Genomic DNA, 20,259 nt, shown 5'->3' on the forward strand with positions numbered 1-20,259 from the left:
TTATTGCGGTGAAAATTGTTTACCCACTTGCCTTCTCCTTATTCTAAATCTGTTTGCGGATTGTTTTTCCAAGAGATATCTCTTTCCTTCAAAAATGGTATTTTTCTCGTGGTTGACGACCTCGCCTAGGTAACAAGGCACATTTTTCGTTGTTTATTTCTCTTACAAAGAATAACAACACAATTGTCGTGATTTCAGCGGCGATTCCATCCCTAGTAATGAGATATTCTTCCAATTGTCTACCATATCGGCAATAATCATTTTCCTCCCAATCCAAAATTTCCTCAGAGTCTAATCAAGACTTTATCCTGCAGAGAGCATCCACAACATTTGATGTTTCAGACAAGATCAGGCAGAAAAACAACATCATCTCAGTACTCCTCAGCCTCAGAAGGAGAAATGAATCCTCCTAGAATTCAAGATCAGCAGCAAGAGGACGATGGCATAGATCCACAAATGTATGCCATGTTCCGAAAGATGATGAACGAGCAGCCCGGGACAAGTTCAGAAAAGAATCCATTTAGAGAGAAGTTTCACGGGCACAAGGATAAGAAGGCTTCCAAGAAGCAGGTTCAGCCAGAAGAAATTTCAGATGAATCAGAATCAGCGGAAGACATCGAGGAAGAATATGAGGTGCCTCCGACAGCCGAAAAACATGGTCGAGAACAAAGGAAAAGCCACAAATCAAAAAGTCAGGTCGCAGAAGAGCCCCTACAGACACAATTCAGGAAAATGGCCAGAGTGGTTAAAGATCTGCAAGCCCGCGATAAAGGCAAGAAAGTCTTCACTAGCGAAGACTTTTATGATGGCTTAGAAGGAGATGAAGATCTCAAAAACCTTCCTCGTAAATTCATCAAGTTCGACGGTTCTGGTGACCGGAAAGCTCATCTCGCCATGTTCTTCGCCGAATGTTCCAAATTCAAGATGGACAACAGAGCATTGTTCTTATGTTTTCCCCGCAGCCTGGAAGGAGCCGCAGCCAAATGGTATGCAGAACATATCAATCCAATCGAGCTGCGAGAGTTCGATAAGGTGGTCAACCTATTCATTTTGCGATTTCTGTTCAATACTGAAGCACCACCAATGTTAAACCACCTCTGTAATCTGAAACGGGGAGATAGTGAAAAAGCCAAGGACTTCATTCGCAGATGGAGAGAGACCTGCAACAAAATAAGGGATCCTATATCAGAAAGGCATGCTTTATCACTGATCCTGAACAACTTCTCACAACCTTTGAGAAGTCTTATCTCCACCTCGCCTTCCAAGTCTTTCATAGAGCTTACTAAACGAGCCGAGTGACTCGAGATGGGGTTGGAGAACGGTGTCTACGATGATATTACCCTCGTCAAGAACAATCTAGATTCAAAGAAAAGGCAAATTTCACCTCCACCGCCAACATCAGCCGCAATGATAACAAAAGTAGCAAGGGTAACCATGTAGATCAAGAGGAAAAACAAAATAGCAAGCTATCTCAGCCCAACTTTCCACAAAAGGAAAAGATAAAGCATGAAGGTTGGAGTAATGATCGTGTGTTCACTCCTCTCAAACAAACACTCGAAGAAGCCCTTGAATTCATGTTGACCAAGGGATTAGTGAAGCTCCCAAAGGCCACAACTCCTCCCACCATCATGGGAAGGTTCATGAATCAGTTCTGCTAGTTCCATCGGGCAGTGGGGCATGACATCGATCATTGTTTTGTCTTCAAAAATATTATTCAGGATTGCATTGACAAGAGCCTCCTTGCTGAAGATGAAGAAGAAGACGAGCTGGCCATCCTAACCAAAACTTTCCCAGATCATTCAAAAAATTGATGATGCCAAAGTTTCTTGCTTTCTTCCTTTCGTTTTGCCAGTCAACTCGTAGGGGCAAGTCCGCCCAGTTTTTGCAACCTTTTGGTCGAGTGCTTATAAATATGCAGTCTTTTTGTTATCAATTCTGCTTATCAATAAAATGTCAATTTTTTTCATCCAATACTTCTTTCTTTTGCCACATTAGGGCACCTTTTTCAAAGAATCTTCTTTGCCATCGGCTTCTATTAAGCCACATTAAATTCCCATTTTTTTCAATATGAGGGGCAATCCCAACATCATTCATGAGAGAAATGAAATTACCTATGAGGGTTTTTCAAAAATCGTGAAATTTAAAAAAAAATCTACGAACATCTTCGTTATGATCACCCAACAGTTTAATATTTCGGTCCAATCTTTCTCAAAAATCAACCATCGCGGTGATCTTCTTTTTTTTAAATTAGTTTCAAACCATTATCTTTAAAATCAACCCTTGTGTTGATTTTCTTTTCCAAAATTAGTGTTAAACCAATTCGTTTTCAAAATCAACCCTCGTGTTGATCTTAAAAAATCTAATTTTAAACCATTATCTTTAAAAATCAACCCTTGTGTTGATTTTCTTTTCCAAAATTATTGTTAAACCAATTCATTTTCAAAATCAACCCTCGTGTTGAAAATCCCTTTCAAAGATCAGCTTTCACGCTGATCATTCTTCAAAATCAACCTTGCAGTTGATTTTCTTCCCAAAATGATTTCTCACTTTCAAAGTAACATTCTCCTTTTACTTTAAAGATCCCATTTTGCTTTTATCATTTCAAAGTGATAATATAATTCTGTTTCATTTCCTTAATTTTTAAGCATCAATAAAATTATTAAATTTGCCAATAGTTTGGCACCACTTTATTTGCGTCTCTTTCCTTTTCACAATATGTCTCTTATGAGGAATGACCTTGAGGACGTCTCTCAATCAAGAAGCCTGTCTTCTTATTCCTCGATTATCCTTCTTTTCAAAATTTTCCTCCCTAGTTACACTGGGGCATTTTTTTTTCTGAAAATCTATCTTTACCACAAAACATCTTGTATGCAGGCAGGATAAACCAATCTTTCATTTTGCATGTATATGCACCCATTTGCATTAATTTTGCATTCATTTACATTTTCATGTGCATTTGCATTTCATTTTGCATTAATTCTGTATCCATTTTCTTCCCATTTAGGTTAAGGGATAAACCTGAATCATTTTCCATGATTTCCGCAAAATTCTTAAATTTCTATTCATATCCCCATTCAGGATAAGGGGTTAATCCTGAAAATCAGACCACATACATATGATGGTCTCTTTCATTGCAAGTCAAATAATCCAGTCCTCGAACTGGCCATTCTCAAAACTTTCAATCCCAATCCTCGCACTATCGATTTTCAAAATTCAATTTTCTGATTAAAGATTTTCCTTTAAGATTCGAGCCCTGACTCGAACTTTCTAGCTTTCCTCTAAAGATTTGAGTTTTAACTCGAGTTTTCTTTCCTTCAAAATCTGAAGCTTTCCAATTTTCTTTCGAGATTCGAGCCCCGACTCGAACCTCCCAACTTTTCTTTGAAGATTTGAGTTTTGACTCAAATTTTCTTTCCTTCAAAATTCGAGTTGGTCTAATTTTCTTTTGAAGATTTGGGTTTCGACCTGAATGTTCTCTCCTTAAGAACCCAACTTCCTAGCTTTCCTTTGAAAGCTCTGATTTAGATGTTCTTTCAAAACCAAACTTCTTAGGTGGGTTTACCTTCAAAATACAGCACTATGCCAGGACTTACCTTCAAAATTCCAACTTCGTATTGGATTCACCTTCGAAGTTGAGCACCATCCCATGGATGTGTCAACTCGGATGTCAAACGATTTCTTTTACTAAGGATTTCAAGAATACTTTGTCAATTTGTCAATCAATTACTTGTTGATTTCAAAATCTTTATTGCATAAATCTTTACCTCAGTTTACCTTCAGTATTACTTCCAAAAAGGCAAAGCTTTTGTGAAGAAGGATTCAAAATCCAAATTCTTTCTATTGGCCAACCAAAAGGATGAAGGATAAATCCTCGATATGGCCAGAAAAGAAGATTCAATGTTATTGCAAAGCCATGAATGATTGATATGGATCGCAGTTATGACACATCTCTAAAGATTATTCTTGTAAAGATGAGTCAGTGGAAATATCCTGAGCGCTAGAAAAAAAAAAAAAGAATTCACCCAAGCCCTGTCTCCTCAAAATCACCTAAGCTGCAATTAAATATCCGCAAAAGGGATCTCTCACTTGTTGTCAAGATGAAGGCGAATTAAGCGAGTAGACCCCGAGGCCAAAGAAGATTTGAAACATCTACAAGATGACAGAGTTTGTGATGGATCCTTCCAGAGAAAGTCCAAAGTACTGTCGAGATGAAGGCAGATGCGATGAACCTCCCGACAATCCCTAAAAGATATTTAATTTCCGCTATAATCCAAAGATCTCTAACCCATGAGCCAATATCGTCAAAGAAGGATCGAAACATCTCCAAGTTGAAGGAGTTTGTGACATACCCTTCCAAAAGAGAGCAAGAGAGGGAAAAGAAAGAGAGAAAAGTCAGGACATCTCCAAAATGAAGGATGATGTAATAAACTCCCTCAAAGCCCAAGAGAGTTCAAAAGAGTGCAGAAAGATTATCATGAGAGAAGCTCCTAGGATATCAAATTGCCACATTTATCAAGAATCTTCTTTAAATTTGTGAAATTCTATTATCAATATCCTTTCATCGATTGCTTTCATAATATCAAATTCTCTTTACTGCTCATATCAAGGAAATTGATAGCTTCCTTGAAGAAGGTCAATCGCAAGCAATTTGGATTCCAAATCTTGATTCTATAAAGTCAATCCTGTTTGGAGGTAATGCTTTAGGTAGAAAAGAAGGAATATTTTCATAGCAATGAGCATCATTTTCAATTACTTTGAATCAACAATAAATTTTCAACATTTTGACAATATTTTCTAGCTATCCTGATGTTAAGTGAGAGCTTGATGTCCATATTGATGCATCTTGACCCCTTCGAGAGATTTTCCTTTGTCGTCTTTCACATTGTTGAAAGATTAACCTTCCCTCCGAAAGGATAGCCTTTATCATCTTTCGCATTGTTGAAAGATTAGCCTTCTCTCCGAAAGGATAGCCTTTAACATCTTTCGCGTTGTTGAAAGATTAGCCTTCTCTCCGAAAGGATAGCATTTATCATCTTTCGCGTTGTTGAAAGATTAGCCTTCTCTCTGAAAGGATAGCTTTATTCATCTTTCGCGTTATTCAAAGCTTAGCCTTCTCACTGAAAGGATAGCCTTATTCATCTTTCGCGTTGTTGAAAGATTAGCCTTCTCTCCGAAAGGATAACCTTTATCATCTTTCACGTTGTTGAAAGATTAACCTTCTCTCCGAAAAGATCGCCTTTATCCTCTTTCGTGTTGTCGAAAGAATCCATCTTTCGCGTTGTCGAAAGAATCACCTTATTCCTTTGGATTGCTTTTGTCATCTTTCGCGTTGTCGAAAGAATCGCCTTGTTTCTTTGGATCGCCTTTGTCATCTTTCGTTGTCGAAAGAATCCATCTTTCACGTTGTCAAAAGAATTGCCTTATTCTTTTGGATTGCCTTTGTCATCTTTTGCGTTTTCGAAAGAATCGCCTTGTTCCTTTGGATCGCCTTTGTCATCTTTCGCGTTGTCGGAAGAATTCATCTTTCGCGTTGTCGAAAGAATCGCTTTGCTCCTTTGGATTTCCTTTGACATCTTTCGAGTCGTCGAAAGAATCGCCTTGTTCCTTTAGATCGTCTGCGTTCATCTTTCGTATTGCCGAAAGAGTTGCCTTATTCCTCGTTGGAAAGATTGCCTTATTCATCTTTTGTGTTGTCAAAAGAGTTGCCTTACTCCTCTCTGAAAGAGTTTTTCTTGTCTATCTTTTGCGTTGACGAAAGAGTTACCTTATTCTCGTCAAAAGATTGCCATGTCCATCTTTTGCGTTGTCGAAAGAGTCATCTTACTCCTTACCATATTTATATTTCACACTGATGAAAAAGTCACCGGATCGTCTTGATCATCTTCCAAGATTGCCTCTTACAATCCTATTTTCATCGCCTCGTTCCTCTTTAAGAAAAGTTGTCTTATTCACCTTCCAATATTCCATTTTCCGCCCAATCAGGATAAGGGTATAAACCTGAGCCTCCTTTGAAGAGGAATTTTATTTTCCGCCCAATCAGGTTAAGGGTACAAACCTGAGCCGCATTTGTTGAGGTATTCCATTTTCCGCCCAATCAGGTTAAGGGTACAAGCATGAGCCTCATTCAAAGAGGTATTTCATTTTCCGCCCGATCAGGATAAGGGTACAAACCTTAGCCTCATTTGATGAGGTATTTCATTTTCTGTCCCATCCAGGATAAGGGCAAAAACCTGAACTTCGCTATCATAGAGTGAATCTTTCCTCTTCATTCTCCATTCCATATCTACCATCTTCACTGAGCTAATATTGCTATACCCAGTCAGATCCTTCTAACTGGAGCATTTTATATAGCCCAAATTTGGTGTGTTTTCTTTGCCACTAAGCTCGGCCATAAGCCGGCTTAGTAGCAAAGAGGGGCATCTGTAAACACCCTAAATTTTCACTCACCTCCCTGACATCTCCCTCAATCAGCACATTTCAGTTCTCCAGAATCAATGAAGGGAAAAATGGTCATTTTCTGAGATTGAACCTTGCAGAAAGTCCAAAATTTCATTCTTAAGCCTCAAAATTTCTATATTTAGGTTCAGAAACATCTTCAAACTGCAAAACTTTCAAAATTCTACTCTTGACAAAAAGATAAAATTTCCCATTTTTTATTCAGAATAGTATTTCTTGAAACATGTCTTTGCATAGCATTGCAAGAGCATTTCAAATCATTTCATTGCACAACATGTCATTTTGATATCCAGACCTCCTGATTTTCAAAATTGTCAATCCAGATTTGAGTTTTCAACTTTTCAAAATTGATTTCAAAACCCTAGGTATTCAAAATTACCAATTCTTCCCATTTTACCCCCACGACTCTGAATTAGAAAAGTTTTCTCAGGGAAACAATCTGGATATTTGGATATTGATTTTAAATTTAGAAGATTTTATCTCAAAACTTTTTGTAAACTTTAAATCTCTTTTACAAAATTTCTGTATTTTCTTTATACATATTTTTGCCCTGAAAACCCATTTTCTTCCAAATTCTTGAAAAAAGACAAAGTTTTATCTCGTATTATAAAATTCCAAAAAAAAGTTATTTCTTCTATTTTTTTTCTTTTTATTTTCAAATGAATGGTGTGGGAGCCGCATTTGAACTAGCACCACACTCAGATTCTCAGGTAAGTTTCTTATTTTCAAGCGGGACCCACCCGGAGATAGCACCAATTTTGTAAATTCCTCTTCTTTTTATTTTATTTTATTATTATATTTTTATGTTAGTTATCTTCTAAAATAGTTAATGGGCCCACACACATGTGGCACCCCACTTGAAAATAAGATTTGCCAAACAAAATAAACTTTATTTTCAAAAGGATTTTAAAGTGGGTTGAAGTGGCATTTCCCTAAATAATCTCCCATTTTTTTTCATTCACTATTCATTTTTTTTTAAGAACAACCTAAGATGGCGCCACAGCCAAACTTTCCTTAAAAAAAAAATCATTTTACGTAAACTTTACGTAAATGAACCGAAATTTTAGAAAAACATAAGATTCGCCCCTTTTGAAAACGGCAGATTTTCAAATATCGGTTTCAAAAGTTTCAAAAAAATGTAACGGAAACTCACAAAAAAGAAAACTGTGATTTTTTTTAGAAAGAGGTTGAAACTCTTTAAAAAGACACAACTATTGATCGAAAAAGGGAGGCCGATTGAGGGTTTTCTTTTGTTCTCATCGCAGGGGATTCACAAGGTTGGAAGCCATTTTCCTTCAACCGAAGAGAAGAGGAGGATGAACTGCTGTGGAGCCTTTCACCCTTTAGGGATTTCATCTCCTCCCTCCAGCGTGAAGAGGAACCAACAGGATCATTTGACGCAGGAGATTTACCCAGCTTTTACCTCTTTCATTCAGCCCAATAGAAGAGGATCAGGCCCCTTCATCGCTGGTTACAGGAGATCTAGCTGGTTCCTTTCCCCATCTTCCTTCAGCCCAACAACAAAGAATCACCCTTTTACTGCTATCTACCAATCGTTGGGTACAGGGTATCTACAAGGTAACTAAAAGCTAGGATTCTACTATACTTTCGTTCAATTCTATTAACTCAAAATCCTGTTTGTCATTTGTTAGCTGGAGTAAACGTGAGATGAATACCCATTTATTGTTTTGTTTTCAGCATAATAGCAGAATTTTTTTTTTCTTTCTGTTGTGCATCTATCTACAGCCCATCTACTGTTACACTATTTTGACATTCCATTTCTTTCTTCTTTTTTGCTGGTTTTTCTGTATCTTTTGGTTATCTTTAACATCTCACGATTTATGTATCTTATGTTAGCTTCAACACTTCATGTTTCTCTATTTTCTGCATCTTATGTTAGCATAATTTCTGCATCCAATCCATGGGTTTTCAGCCTTACAAAGATTGTTGCGATTGCACATTAAGATATGAATCATATCAGGTGTGTTTGGTCAAGCATTTGGCATGTGTTTGGTGATCTCTTTATGAATATTGGCTGTTCTGAAAATCTCTCTATTGTAATTCTGCTAGGGATGCCTTGCGGCAACTGTCAATGACGTTTCTGGAGAGGGGAAAATTGGCAAATTGCAATTTCCAAAATGGGTTCATGAAATCTTTTGTCATTGTTATGTGAAAAAGCAATGCAGTTGAAATTAAAATTGATAATCAGATGTGTCTCACAAATGATACTGGCCCATGTCAACAATGTTAAGTCAGGCTGAAAAAGCACGTTCGTGGTTTTCACAACAGCCGCTTATGATGACCACAAAAACATAGTGCTGTTGGCTTTTGAAAACATTGAAAAGATTGTGAGAGATGATTACTGATTGTGCAAATTGCTTGATAATATTCACCAATAGCAGATTCAACAAAGAAATTAGCCTCGATACAATTACTTTTCTACGATTTTGTGTTGTCAAGCTCACGAATCTATACATTTTTTTATCAGTGCATCTCCTTATAAATCTGTTGTAACTCATTTCTTCCTGTCATTCTATCTTGTCCTAACAGATTTTTTTTTTTTTTTTGCTTTCTTTGTGATGTTTTCATGGATTTTGATCATATCTCTTAATGTTTGATGTCATTTTAAACATAGAGATCTAAACCCTTAGCTGGAAATGGTTGCACATGGAAGCTGTTTAAGTTGCTGCAAACTTGTCTCAGTGAGCTATGGAAATTTTATTTTTTTTCTTTTTGTGAAGCATTTCTTTTGAAGGCTAAGTCTGGCCAATCTATGCATGCTCAAGAATATATACCTCGGATCCTCGGATCTATGCAATAAAGAATAGTTTAGATTTATTTGCTTGAATACGAAATATTCCCGTTCCCTGAGTTCGACCCTGTCTCATCCACTATTGAGGACCGGTTTTTATAATTTGATGTCTGGTTTTCACATGTTTTACATATAAAAATCTTTTCAAAACTACAACGATTATAAAGAAGACATCAAATTTTTGGCGTCGTTGCCGAGAAATGACGTAATATTAGTATTCACTTTATTGCTTATTGTTTGTTTTCATTTAGGAGTAGAACCACGTATGTGCATATCTTAGAGATGAGCTTACTTTTCTACACAACCCACCTACTAAGATCTCCTTAGAGGTGATTGTGTACGATTGGTACCGTACACATAGATTTCATATTTCTTTTGCATAATCTCTGTTATGTGTAACTGCATGGTGTTTGTTTAGTTTTTGTTGTTTTTAGTTTACTCGCTTTGTGGTTTGTGTGGTTTGGCCGCTTAGTGCGTTAGTTAGGTAGAAAACCCAAAATTAGGACGTGAGCTACAACGGTCTACTTCGAGGTGTATGCAAGGGCGACGCTCGCTTGACCCCGAGCTGGTAGAGCCGATTGAGGACCCTGAGTCCCTTATTAGGAGAGCCCAAAGATATGCAACCATGGCTAAGAATCAACAAATTACTCATCCTCTTAGGGAGTATTTCATGCCCAACACTTACACTCCCGCCTCCTGCATCACAAGACATGATGTAGGAGCAAACCATTTTGAGATAAAGGCCAGTGTGATCCAGATGCTACCTTCATTTTATGGCCTTAGCAATGAAGACCCATATCGTCATCTCGACGAATTTCTAGAAATTTGCTCGATAGTGCGAATCAACAACTTTGGAGACGATGCGATGAGGTTGACCCTGTTCCCCTTCTCTCTGAAAGACAAAGCAAAGAATTGGTTAAAAGCATTAGATACAGTTTGAATTACCACTTGAGAACATATACAAAGAGAATTTTTAAAGAAATATTTTCCAATTGGTAAAACGAATCAGTTTTGTAAAGCTATAACCAGTTTTTCTCAAATTGAGGGAGAACAGTTTCACGAGTCGTGGGAGAGATTGAAATATCTTCTCTGCAAGTGTCCCCATCACCAAGTGCCTCGTTGGCAGTTGGTGCAGTATTTCTATGACGGGCTTACTCAGAAGCACCGTCAAATGGTTGATTCGTCTTGTGGGGGCACTTTTATGCTCAAGAGTGAGGATGAGGCATGGTCTTTATTTGAGACCTTGAGTGAAAACATGATGCATCATGTTTTGTCTTCACGGCTCGATAGGACTACATCTTTGTCTAGTGGTCCTAGGAAAGTAGGGATTTTCGAAGTAGGGTCCGAGTTAGATTTGCGTATCAATGTCGACCAGTTGACTAAGAAGTTAAATCAATTCCTAGCCAATTCTTCGAGAAGTCCAATAAAAAGAGTGTGCGAGCTATGTGCTAGCCCTGCACATTGTGTTTCAGATTGTTCGACAGTGCCATTATATCCTGAATTCGTTCAGGAGCAGGTGAATGCTGCCCAAGGTTTCGCTAGACCCATGCCTAATTCATTTACACCATCATATAACCCGTGTTGGCGAAGCCAGTCCATACCCTCATCCCATCAGCCCTCCCAGACACAGTATAGACACAGTAACCCTTCACAAGGTTACTCGCATCACATTTTTCCACAGGTTCATCCCCCAGCCCAACCTGCTTATACTCAACCCCATTCTTATGAGCCTTCACCTAGTCAATCCTTCCAAGATAGGATATTACAAGTTTTGAGCTCTCATACGCAGTCAATAGCCAAGCTAGAGACTCAAATGGGACAGATGGTTGAGACCTTTAGTAGGCAAAGCCAGGGAAACCTTCATAGTCAGTATGTTGTCACATCCAAGGGAGAGGAGCCCATGTCATTTGACTTGCAACTCACTGCTTCACATCATGTGCAAGTCAAATCTGTTATATCCCTTCAGAGCGGGAAGGCGTATCATTCCATTCAGGAATCGACTCATGAGCCCCCATATCATTTCCACTGATGAGTCGATTTTCATTATACCTCAGCAGAAGGGGCAAGGCCCTCAGTTGTTATAGTCTTCATATAAAGCCCCATTCTCTCAGCCTTTAGGATCACCTATTGTTTTTAGTAAGCAAGAGGTACAGATGCAGAAGGTGCTTGACCAAGTCAAGCCAAATCATATTCACCACTTGTCTGAAGTTGCATTCATTGACAGTCGGTCGGTCCTAGACTCTCATTTCTTGATTAGTCTCTCAGATAAGACTAATCTTAGTTCTTCTTGTCGAGAAAGTCATGATACTACATTTAGAGGTAGAAGGGATGGAAACACAGTGCGTAGTGTCACAAATGACACTCTTTTCTTCATAGAGCCTCATTGAGCGATACTTCATGTCCATTGATTTCATGGACGATGAAGGTTTTTCTAGGGATCCGTCTGGCTGGGGACGTGAAACTTAGCGCTTTATGGGAGGCAACCCATATTTTGTACAATATTACATTTTTTTTTAGGATTTGTAGATTTTATTTGGTTTTATTTTTCGTTTTCTATATCTTTCTATGAGTTTCATGTATACATTGCATTCATTACATTCATAGAACGTGCATTTTTAATTCATGTCAGGTTATTCTACTCTTTTCCCTCATTTATTTCCTCTCATGTGCGAATACTTAGTTTCATATAAGGATGGGGGAGTGCCACTGGGACAGTGTCATTCAAGCATGGGGGAGGGTGTAGTTTGCACACCTTAGATATTTCTGTTTATGTTCTTGCACATGTTTACACATCTCTCATGAAAAGTAGATTTTTAAAGAAAAAGTTTGAACTTATATGAATGTTATTTCAAATCTGATGTTTTTAAAGGATTTTTATGCCCTGCAAAAAAAATTTCTAACATGGATCTAAAAATTATAGTTGTTTATGTGGATTTCGAAGAAATAATGATAAATACATGTTAGAGTTTATTTTGAATCATAAATATGAATATGCACAGTTTTATTTTTGAAAAACTAAGCAAATGAACAAAAGCGTAAAAATGAGCTCAAAAAGTGAAAAAAGAGAGCATGTGTTAAGTTGTTTGGATAATTTCACAATCCATAGTAGATGGGATTTAGATGTAAGTTGAAACTTTTAATTCCATTTCGAAAAGGAGAGTGGAAAACTTCGTGATCCTAAGTAGCTGAGAACAGATACAAGTTGAAATGTTTGACTCTCACGTTGCAAAGGTGAATGAAGGAAGTCACTTTTATGTCTTAGTTGATATCTTCTTGGTATGCATTGAAAAAGTATAGAAGATATTGACATTGCACAAGGCATAAAAGCAGACCACACGCAAGCTATAAGAGAAGAATGAATGCGCAAAAAGAAAAAGTGTGAAAAGAAAAAAAAGAGAAAAGAAAAAAAGAAAAGAGCTTAAAAAAAAGAGAAATAAAAAAGTTCAGTGCTTAGAAGAAGTGTGATTGAGAAAACCTGTGCAGAAAACATATGAGTGAGGATAAGTAAATAATAATATGTTTTTATTGGATTTTCTAAGAATAAAACATAAATAATTGTGATATTTAGAAAAGTGAAAGAAATTCTTTTTCTGTGGTGGCATATAAAAAAACTCTAATTATGTTTTGATTTTGAAATAACAGGAAATATTTGTGAAAATAAAGTCTTTAATTACATACTACTTGTGAGGATGTATATTATTATGCATACATGACAGATATGTTTGTGGGTAGCATCACTGCAAACCCTCACGAGACCTTACTCGTTCACTGGGGTAACCGAGGGGTTGAAAGGGCTTGTTGCATGAGCTAAATGCAACCGTGATTCCTACGAAAGTGAGTTAGTTGATAGTTTTGATTTCGTGCATTTTGTCTAGTTTGCTCGAGGACTAGCAAAACATAAGCATGGGGGTATTTGATCATGCATATATTTTAGAGATATTTCATATAAAAATATGCATGATTTCATGAGAAAATGATTTAAAAACCCAATTTTATGTTAGTTTCGAGTAAATGTGCTAAAATAATATAAGAATAGAAAATGCATAAAAAATAGTGTTATTTTACATTTCAATGCATATTTTAGTGTTTGACATAATTGTACTAGTTTAGTTTTTGAAAATCATAAAAAAATTAGAGTTAAAATAGACTTAGTTTTATAATTTCTAAAACAGTCATTTTGATTTGTTTTGGAAATAACTTTTTGAAGAGAGTTGAAATACAATTTTAAAAAGAAGATGGACTTATGGACAAAACTTCAAAATTATAAATATGATACGTAGGGGAAATTTCAAATTTTCTTCTCTTTCTTGCCCAAGCCTTCTCTTCTTCCCCTTCCTCTCCACCTTTTCTTGCCTTTTCTTCTCCTTCTCCCTCTTTTTCTCATCCTCTTTCCGGTGGAGAATTCCGGCAATGGCTGAAGCAAGAGAGAGGATTCCAACCTCTTTTCTCAATCAAAACTGTAAGTCCTCTCTTCCTCTCTCCTTCTTCCCTCTTCTCTTCTTTGTTCCTTATTCTTTCTTTTTTTTTATATCACGTAGTGTTTAGATCATTTTCTTTATGCATTGCATCTTGTTTTCCTGTAGCACACATTAAATAGCATTCATGTGTTTTCTTTTCATCTTTCAATTTCTGTAGTAATTAGTTTTCATTACAGTAGAGTAAGTACTTTAGGATCTAGCATCATTTCTGCAAAGTAGTAGTAGCAGCAATTCGGTTTTTGCAAAAGCCTCAGCCTCAACATTAACATTAGCAGAGGTTAATATTTGGAATTTGATCATCTGACGGTTTTGGAAAAGAATAGTTGATCATCTGATCAACTATTAATTGATGTCGGGTGATTGAATATCTAGATCGGATGGATAGACTATCTGAGTCTGATCAATCAGAGGTCTAGATCGATCAAACCTGCTTTATAGTTCATATTGAAATGTTTACTGTTTCCAGCAATGAAATGAAGCAATCCGATTGAACTATCTACTGCCTCCAACGATTATTGTTTTCAAAGTTAATTGGATCTGATTTTTTGAATCGATCGGAAGTCTGGATCAATTCCAGTATGCCTGAATCCCTCTGCTATCTGTTTTTTTTTTTAAATTACAACTAGGATCGGAGGCCTTAGCCGGAAATCCTAATTCAGATCTCCGATCAGCAAATCTACCGTGAGACTCATTTTTGGAAAGCAGAGAGTCAGACTGGTTGCCTCTATTGGAATAGGATCTGCCGGAATCCTTTGGATACAGTTGGACTCCTGTGTTTCTTTTGGTAGATTAGCCAGATGACATTGCCAGAATTTCTTGTTATCGCCGGAAAATCATCTTCAGCCTGCCGTGAAATTCCAGATCTGCAAGACTGAAAGAAATCGATCATCCTGATCGATCGATTTGCTGTGAAACAAATGGATGCATCAGCTGTGATCAGGTGAAATTCAAGATCTGCCGAAACCACTAGTGCCTCTTTCGGTGGATCCCTCTTTTGCTGTCCTTCTGCCAGAATCCCTTGCATAAGCTATGACTTCGTGAATCCTCTGTCATGATATGCCATGAAATTTGAATTCTTTGGGTCTGTCGTAGATAGTTGGTCGGAATCTCCTGTTTAAGCTGGAAACTTCACATTTATCGTGAAGATCTTTGACATCATTGTTATTTCCAAAGGAGGATGTGTTGCTGCTTTGAACTTTTGGTGGAGAATGGCTGTTAGTTGAGTCATGTGTTGCTGCTTTGAACTTTTGGTGGAGAATGGCTGTTAGTTGAGTCATGTGTTGTTGCTTGAACTCCAGAATGTTTTTGAACTCCATTGAATACTGATATGATCGGATTTACTGCATGTTTTGAATACTTTCACTGAATCCTTTGTTGTGTGGTTACATTGAATTGAATCACTCTGTATTGGGAATAGTCTTGTACTGATAAGATCCAGTGAAATGCTAAGTTTCACTATTTATTTTTTCTGAAATTCACTGTTAATTCCTAATGAGTTTCATTGCAAAGTTTTTATTGAGAGTTAGTTAGATCAGATTTGAGCTATGTTATTTTACTGAGAATTGTTGAGTTTTAATTGTTGATGCTTTGTTTAAAAGAGTATTAGTTCATTAAGATGTATAACTAAATTGATTAGTTCATTAGTTTATCGTTGTTTAGCTTAATCTACTAATTGTTAGTTGTTAGTTCATTAATAATTAGTAATTAGTTAAATCATTAGTTAGTGTTAGTTAAATCTAATAATTAGCATTGTTAATTACTTTGTCATTAGATTAATTAGTCAATTAGTAGTTAGTAATCATTTTAATTTGAAGTACTGCTTGTGTTCTTTTTATCTAGTTTCTACTTCTAACTCGTGTACTGCTCGTGTTCTTTTGATTTGTGCAGGATCGCACAGGAGTGGAGCTAAAGCGCATCTATGACATGAAGTACATAAAGATAGAAGATTGTTTTTACTTCTATTTTAGAATTTAGGAATTTAATTCTGGGTTTGTAAATATCGCTTTTTACGCCCTCTGTGAAGGGTATTCATTTGTTGTAACAGTTAGTTGTTTTTACTTTTCTCCTACATTTTACATTTCATAATACGGCAATAAAGAATAGTTTAGATTTGTTTGCTTGAATACTAAATATTCCTATTCCCTCAGTTCGACCCGGTCTCATCCACTAGTGAGAACCGGTTTTTATAATTTGATGTCTAGTTTTCACATGTTTTACATATAAAATCTTTTCAAAATTACAATGATTATAAAGAAGACATCAGGAGGTGAGAGAGTAATTGAGCACTTAAATGCAGCAATGAGGTTATACTAGTGTGGTGATAGCTGCAGTGGATGCAGGAAATGAAGGGATGCTGGGGGATGAAGTGTATAGTGGGTGTACAGGGGATAGGTGTGCTGTTGTGGACAAATACATGCATGGGGTTAATTCCTAAAAAAGAAAAAAGAAAAAAAAGAGATGCCTCTATTGAAATCAACAAAACATTGAAACTCAAATGGCGACATGTAAAGCATGGAAGACATACAGCTATTTACCTATGATGATTTAGCCTTAGCAATTGATTCACACAGAAAATAAATTTCACTATTAGAATAGAACAAAGGGGACGTGAGGAGGTTATGCCTAAATATGCACACACTACCAATAATGATATATATTAGAGGGTAAGCTATATATGAATGACATATGCATTGAGAAGTGCCTAAGGTATAAACATGTACATGGTGACAACCAGCTGCTGTGATCATCGCAAAAATTTTCCTCTCGTTCCTCTTCTTTCCTCTCTTTGCCTTTCTAGCCTCTATTCCCCCCTTTTTTAAAGGGGAATAAAAAGATAGAAAAGAAGAGAGAGTAAGGAAAAGAGAAAAGAGAGAGGAACTCTTTTTGCAAGGTCTCATCTGACCAAAATTTTCAAAAAATATTTTAAAATCACTCACCTCCGTTTTAAAAATCTGCGAAAAAATGGAGAGACGGGATTCGCTCGTCGGTATGAGGTTTGACCGTTTTTGACGCTTTTACCAGGGGTAATCAAACCAAGGATCGAATTTACGCCTTTTTGCTTTGCTAAAATATCATCTAGGAATTTATTCTAAGTCTAAAGGCACAAAGAATCATGCTTGTGTGAATGCAAAGATGTATGCTCTTTTGAGAAAATGATTTAAAAATTTTCATGTGTTTCTGAGATGAACTTGATAATGGAGTGAAGAAATGATTCAAATGATTGAATTTGATTTTAGATTTTGAATCCAACTCGGGATTTGAAATAGATCTGGAAGAAGAGACTTGAATTTCCAAGTCTTGGAATGATCAGGATTTGGAGAGATAAGTCTGTGGATGAAGAGAAAAGGAATGTAGAATTGGAATTTTGAAATAAGAATGATTTTTCAAAGTCATAATGGACTTTGAATTGGGATCGATTTTCAAGAATCGATTTTGAATTCAATATCTAAACAAGAATTGAATTTGAATTTAGACTTGAGAAGTAAATTTGACATTGGCTTTGAAAATTGGAAATGAAATTAGATTTGAAAATCTAGAAGAAATTTTGATCTGAAGTCTAATATCCAAGATGGAACTGGATCCGAAGTCTGATATCCGAGATGGGGTTGGATCCGGAATCTGGAATTTCTAAATGGAATTTGGATCCGAAATCTGAGATCCAAGATTTGAGTTGGATCCAAAATCTGGAATCCTAAATGGAATTTGGATCCGAAGTCTGAGATCCAAGATTGAGTTGGATCCGAAATCTGGAATCCTAAATGGAATTTGGATCCGAAGTTTGAGATCTAAGATGAGATTGGTTTTTGAAGATTTGAATCCAATATGGAATTGGGTTCTAAATTTAGAACCCAAGATGGAATGTTGGATCTTTTGAAGATTCGAAATGGGATTTTTGAAGAGGGATTTGGATTTTTAAAGCCCAGATTGAATTTAACATTTAGGAAAAATCAAATTTTGAGACTTTAGAATCAATCTCAAAACTTTGATTGAGAATCAAGATTCAATCTTTAGGAATAACTTTGAAGATAAATTTGATTTTGAAGTTTGATTTTAGAAGATGAATCAGGAATTTCAAAGTTAAATTAAACTTTGAAATTTGATTTGAATTTGGAAATGGAATTTTGAAAAAAATGAATTTGAAACTTCAAAGTCAAATTGGACTTTGAAATTGAAATTTGAATCTTTGAAATAAGATAGAAGAATGAATTGAACTAGAAATTGAAGATTTGATATTCAAGTTCATTTGGATTTTTGAAAAAGAATTTTGAAAATATGATGCAATTTTATCCTAAATGATGAATGAATTTAAAGAGTTTGAAATTGGATTTGAAAAGCATATTTCATTCTTCAAGTGAATTAAAATAAGATTGAAGATATAATACATTCCTGACTATGGTCATTGAATGTAATATATAATAATCATATTTGAATTCAGGTGAAGAATAAAACATATTTTGGTGCTTTTATAGAGTTTAAAATGAAATTAACTCTCAATATATCCTGACTATGGCCGTTGATATATATTTTGAGTTAATTTTAAGTTAAGCTCTGATAAAAGAAAAAATATTTAAAAATATGATGATTTTTTAAAGAGATCCAGTGTGGATCCAATGTTATTCCATAAAAGATGAAAATCCTAAGTTTTGTTCACATCCTGACTATGGCCATTGATGCAAATCATCAACTTAGAATTTAATCACCTTTTATAAAATGGTGCACGTGTCATTCGTGTTCCCATTTGTGACATTTTGAAATAAAAGGAAACATGATATGAAACAAGCATTTCTAAAAAATATACATGCTCATACATTCTAATCTAAGCTAGAAATGTAAATTTCTCATTAATATCTAAGTTGTTACAATCCTTGAAATTGAAATTTGAAGTAATAACATATCTAATCTAAGAAAGCAATACAAGTTTTCCATGACTTCCCTGCAAAGAAATGAGTTAGCACGAATGAAGAAAGAGATAACAACACCTTATGATATGGAATGAACTCGAGATGCGGGTCAGATGCTCATGGCTAAATATACATGCATATGAGAATGAGAAGATGCACATGAATATAACAGAAATCCATGAAAGAGGGATATATATCGGATGCCTTTAGACTAAAAGGACAACTATATATCTTTTACCTAAAGCCAATAAAAGAAAAAAAATGCTGGACTTGTATGTAGCTTTCAACAGTGTTGTTGAGTGAGATGGGAGAAGGAATGTTATATACAACTAAAAAAAAAACTCAACTGGAGGTTGGAGGTGCGAGGGGTTCTAACGGGTGGCTGGGCTGCAAAGAGTGTATACAGGAACAACAGGTGTTGAAGCACTGTTGCTGTGAGGAAATGACCTAAATGATGTACACCTATTGTTAATGCAACACAGTCACGCTTGCTGAAATGACGCGTAGGTGGCAGGGGCTGAGTGAAGGTACAAGTGAAACAATGTTTAATGTTCATGAATGATGGGGAGTTACAGCAATGCTAAGCATTGCTGTGGGTGTTTACAACAATGCAACATATTGTTGTAAGTGCTTACAACAATACAGAATATTGTTGTGAGTGCTTAGGTGGGTGAATGTAGAAGTGCAGAGAATACTAGGCGTTTGTGTTATGAATGCCAGCAAAGGATGTTGTGGGTGCCAACATGGTATTAAGCTGACATGGTAAGGATATCATCAGAAGATACTGATGAGACAAGATTCTGTGGCATAGGTGTGATGAGAGTTGATTTGCTTCTCTCATGATGATTCCACAGACACAATTTTCTCAACCAAAAGTCAAGTTTGCTTGACCCAGAATATCAATTCTCTTTGATTTCATGATGTAAAAGGGGATACAAAACAATATTCATAATTCCACATGATTCCAACCCTCTTTGATCTCACAAGTGTTTCTGGAACTTCAGTGGCATATTGATGCCACTGACTTCACCATTCTGAACCAATTGTCCAATGGTTTCATATCAACTTGAACTACATCCTGATTTATCTAAGGAACCAATTGTTCAATTTTAAGAGGGCTCGTAAGCCCTCTTTCCAACTTCATTGCTATAAAGAGACCTTCCATTCCAAAAAAAAAATTTTGCTTGCTTCCACCATTGATTACCATTAGGACTTTGGCATATCCTTGAATTTTAACTGGCTACTGGAAAATTCCAGGTGATGACCACTAGTGTTGGGATGACCCATCTTCCCTATGGTTTATTGCTGGCGAGAAAGGGGTATAGATTGCTAGGTGAAGATCATGGAGATGCTTCCTTGTAAGCAGAAAAAAAAAATGGAACAATGATGCATGGGTTGATGTTGGACGTACCTTGTGTACAGGGGAAATCCTGATAGTGGTATACTGTGGTGAGATAGAGCATACATGACATTCATTAAGATTACTGTTAAAATTCATATCTACCACCGTATCAAACCAGCATTGATAGACCGAATCAGTGCAGACGGAATTCGCTCGTCGGTACCAGGTTCGACCGTTCCTGGCGCCTTTACCAAGGGTAATCGAACCAAG

This window comes from Nuphar pumila, chromosome 8 (assembly GCF_984573655.1).
Source record: "Nuphar pumila chromosome 8, dmNupPumi1.hap1.1, whole genome shotgun sequence".
In the NCBI taxonomy this organism is placed as follows: Eukaryota; Viridiplantae; Streptophyta; class Magnoliopsida; order Nymphaeales; family Nymphaeaceae; genus Nuphar; species Nuphar pumila.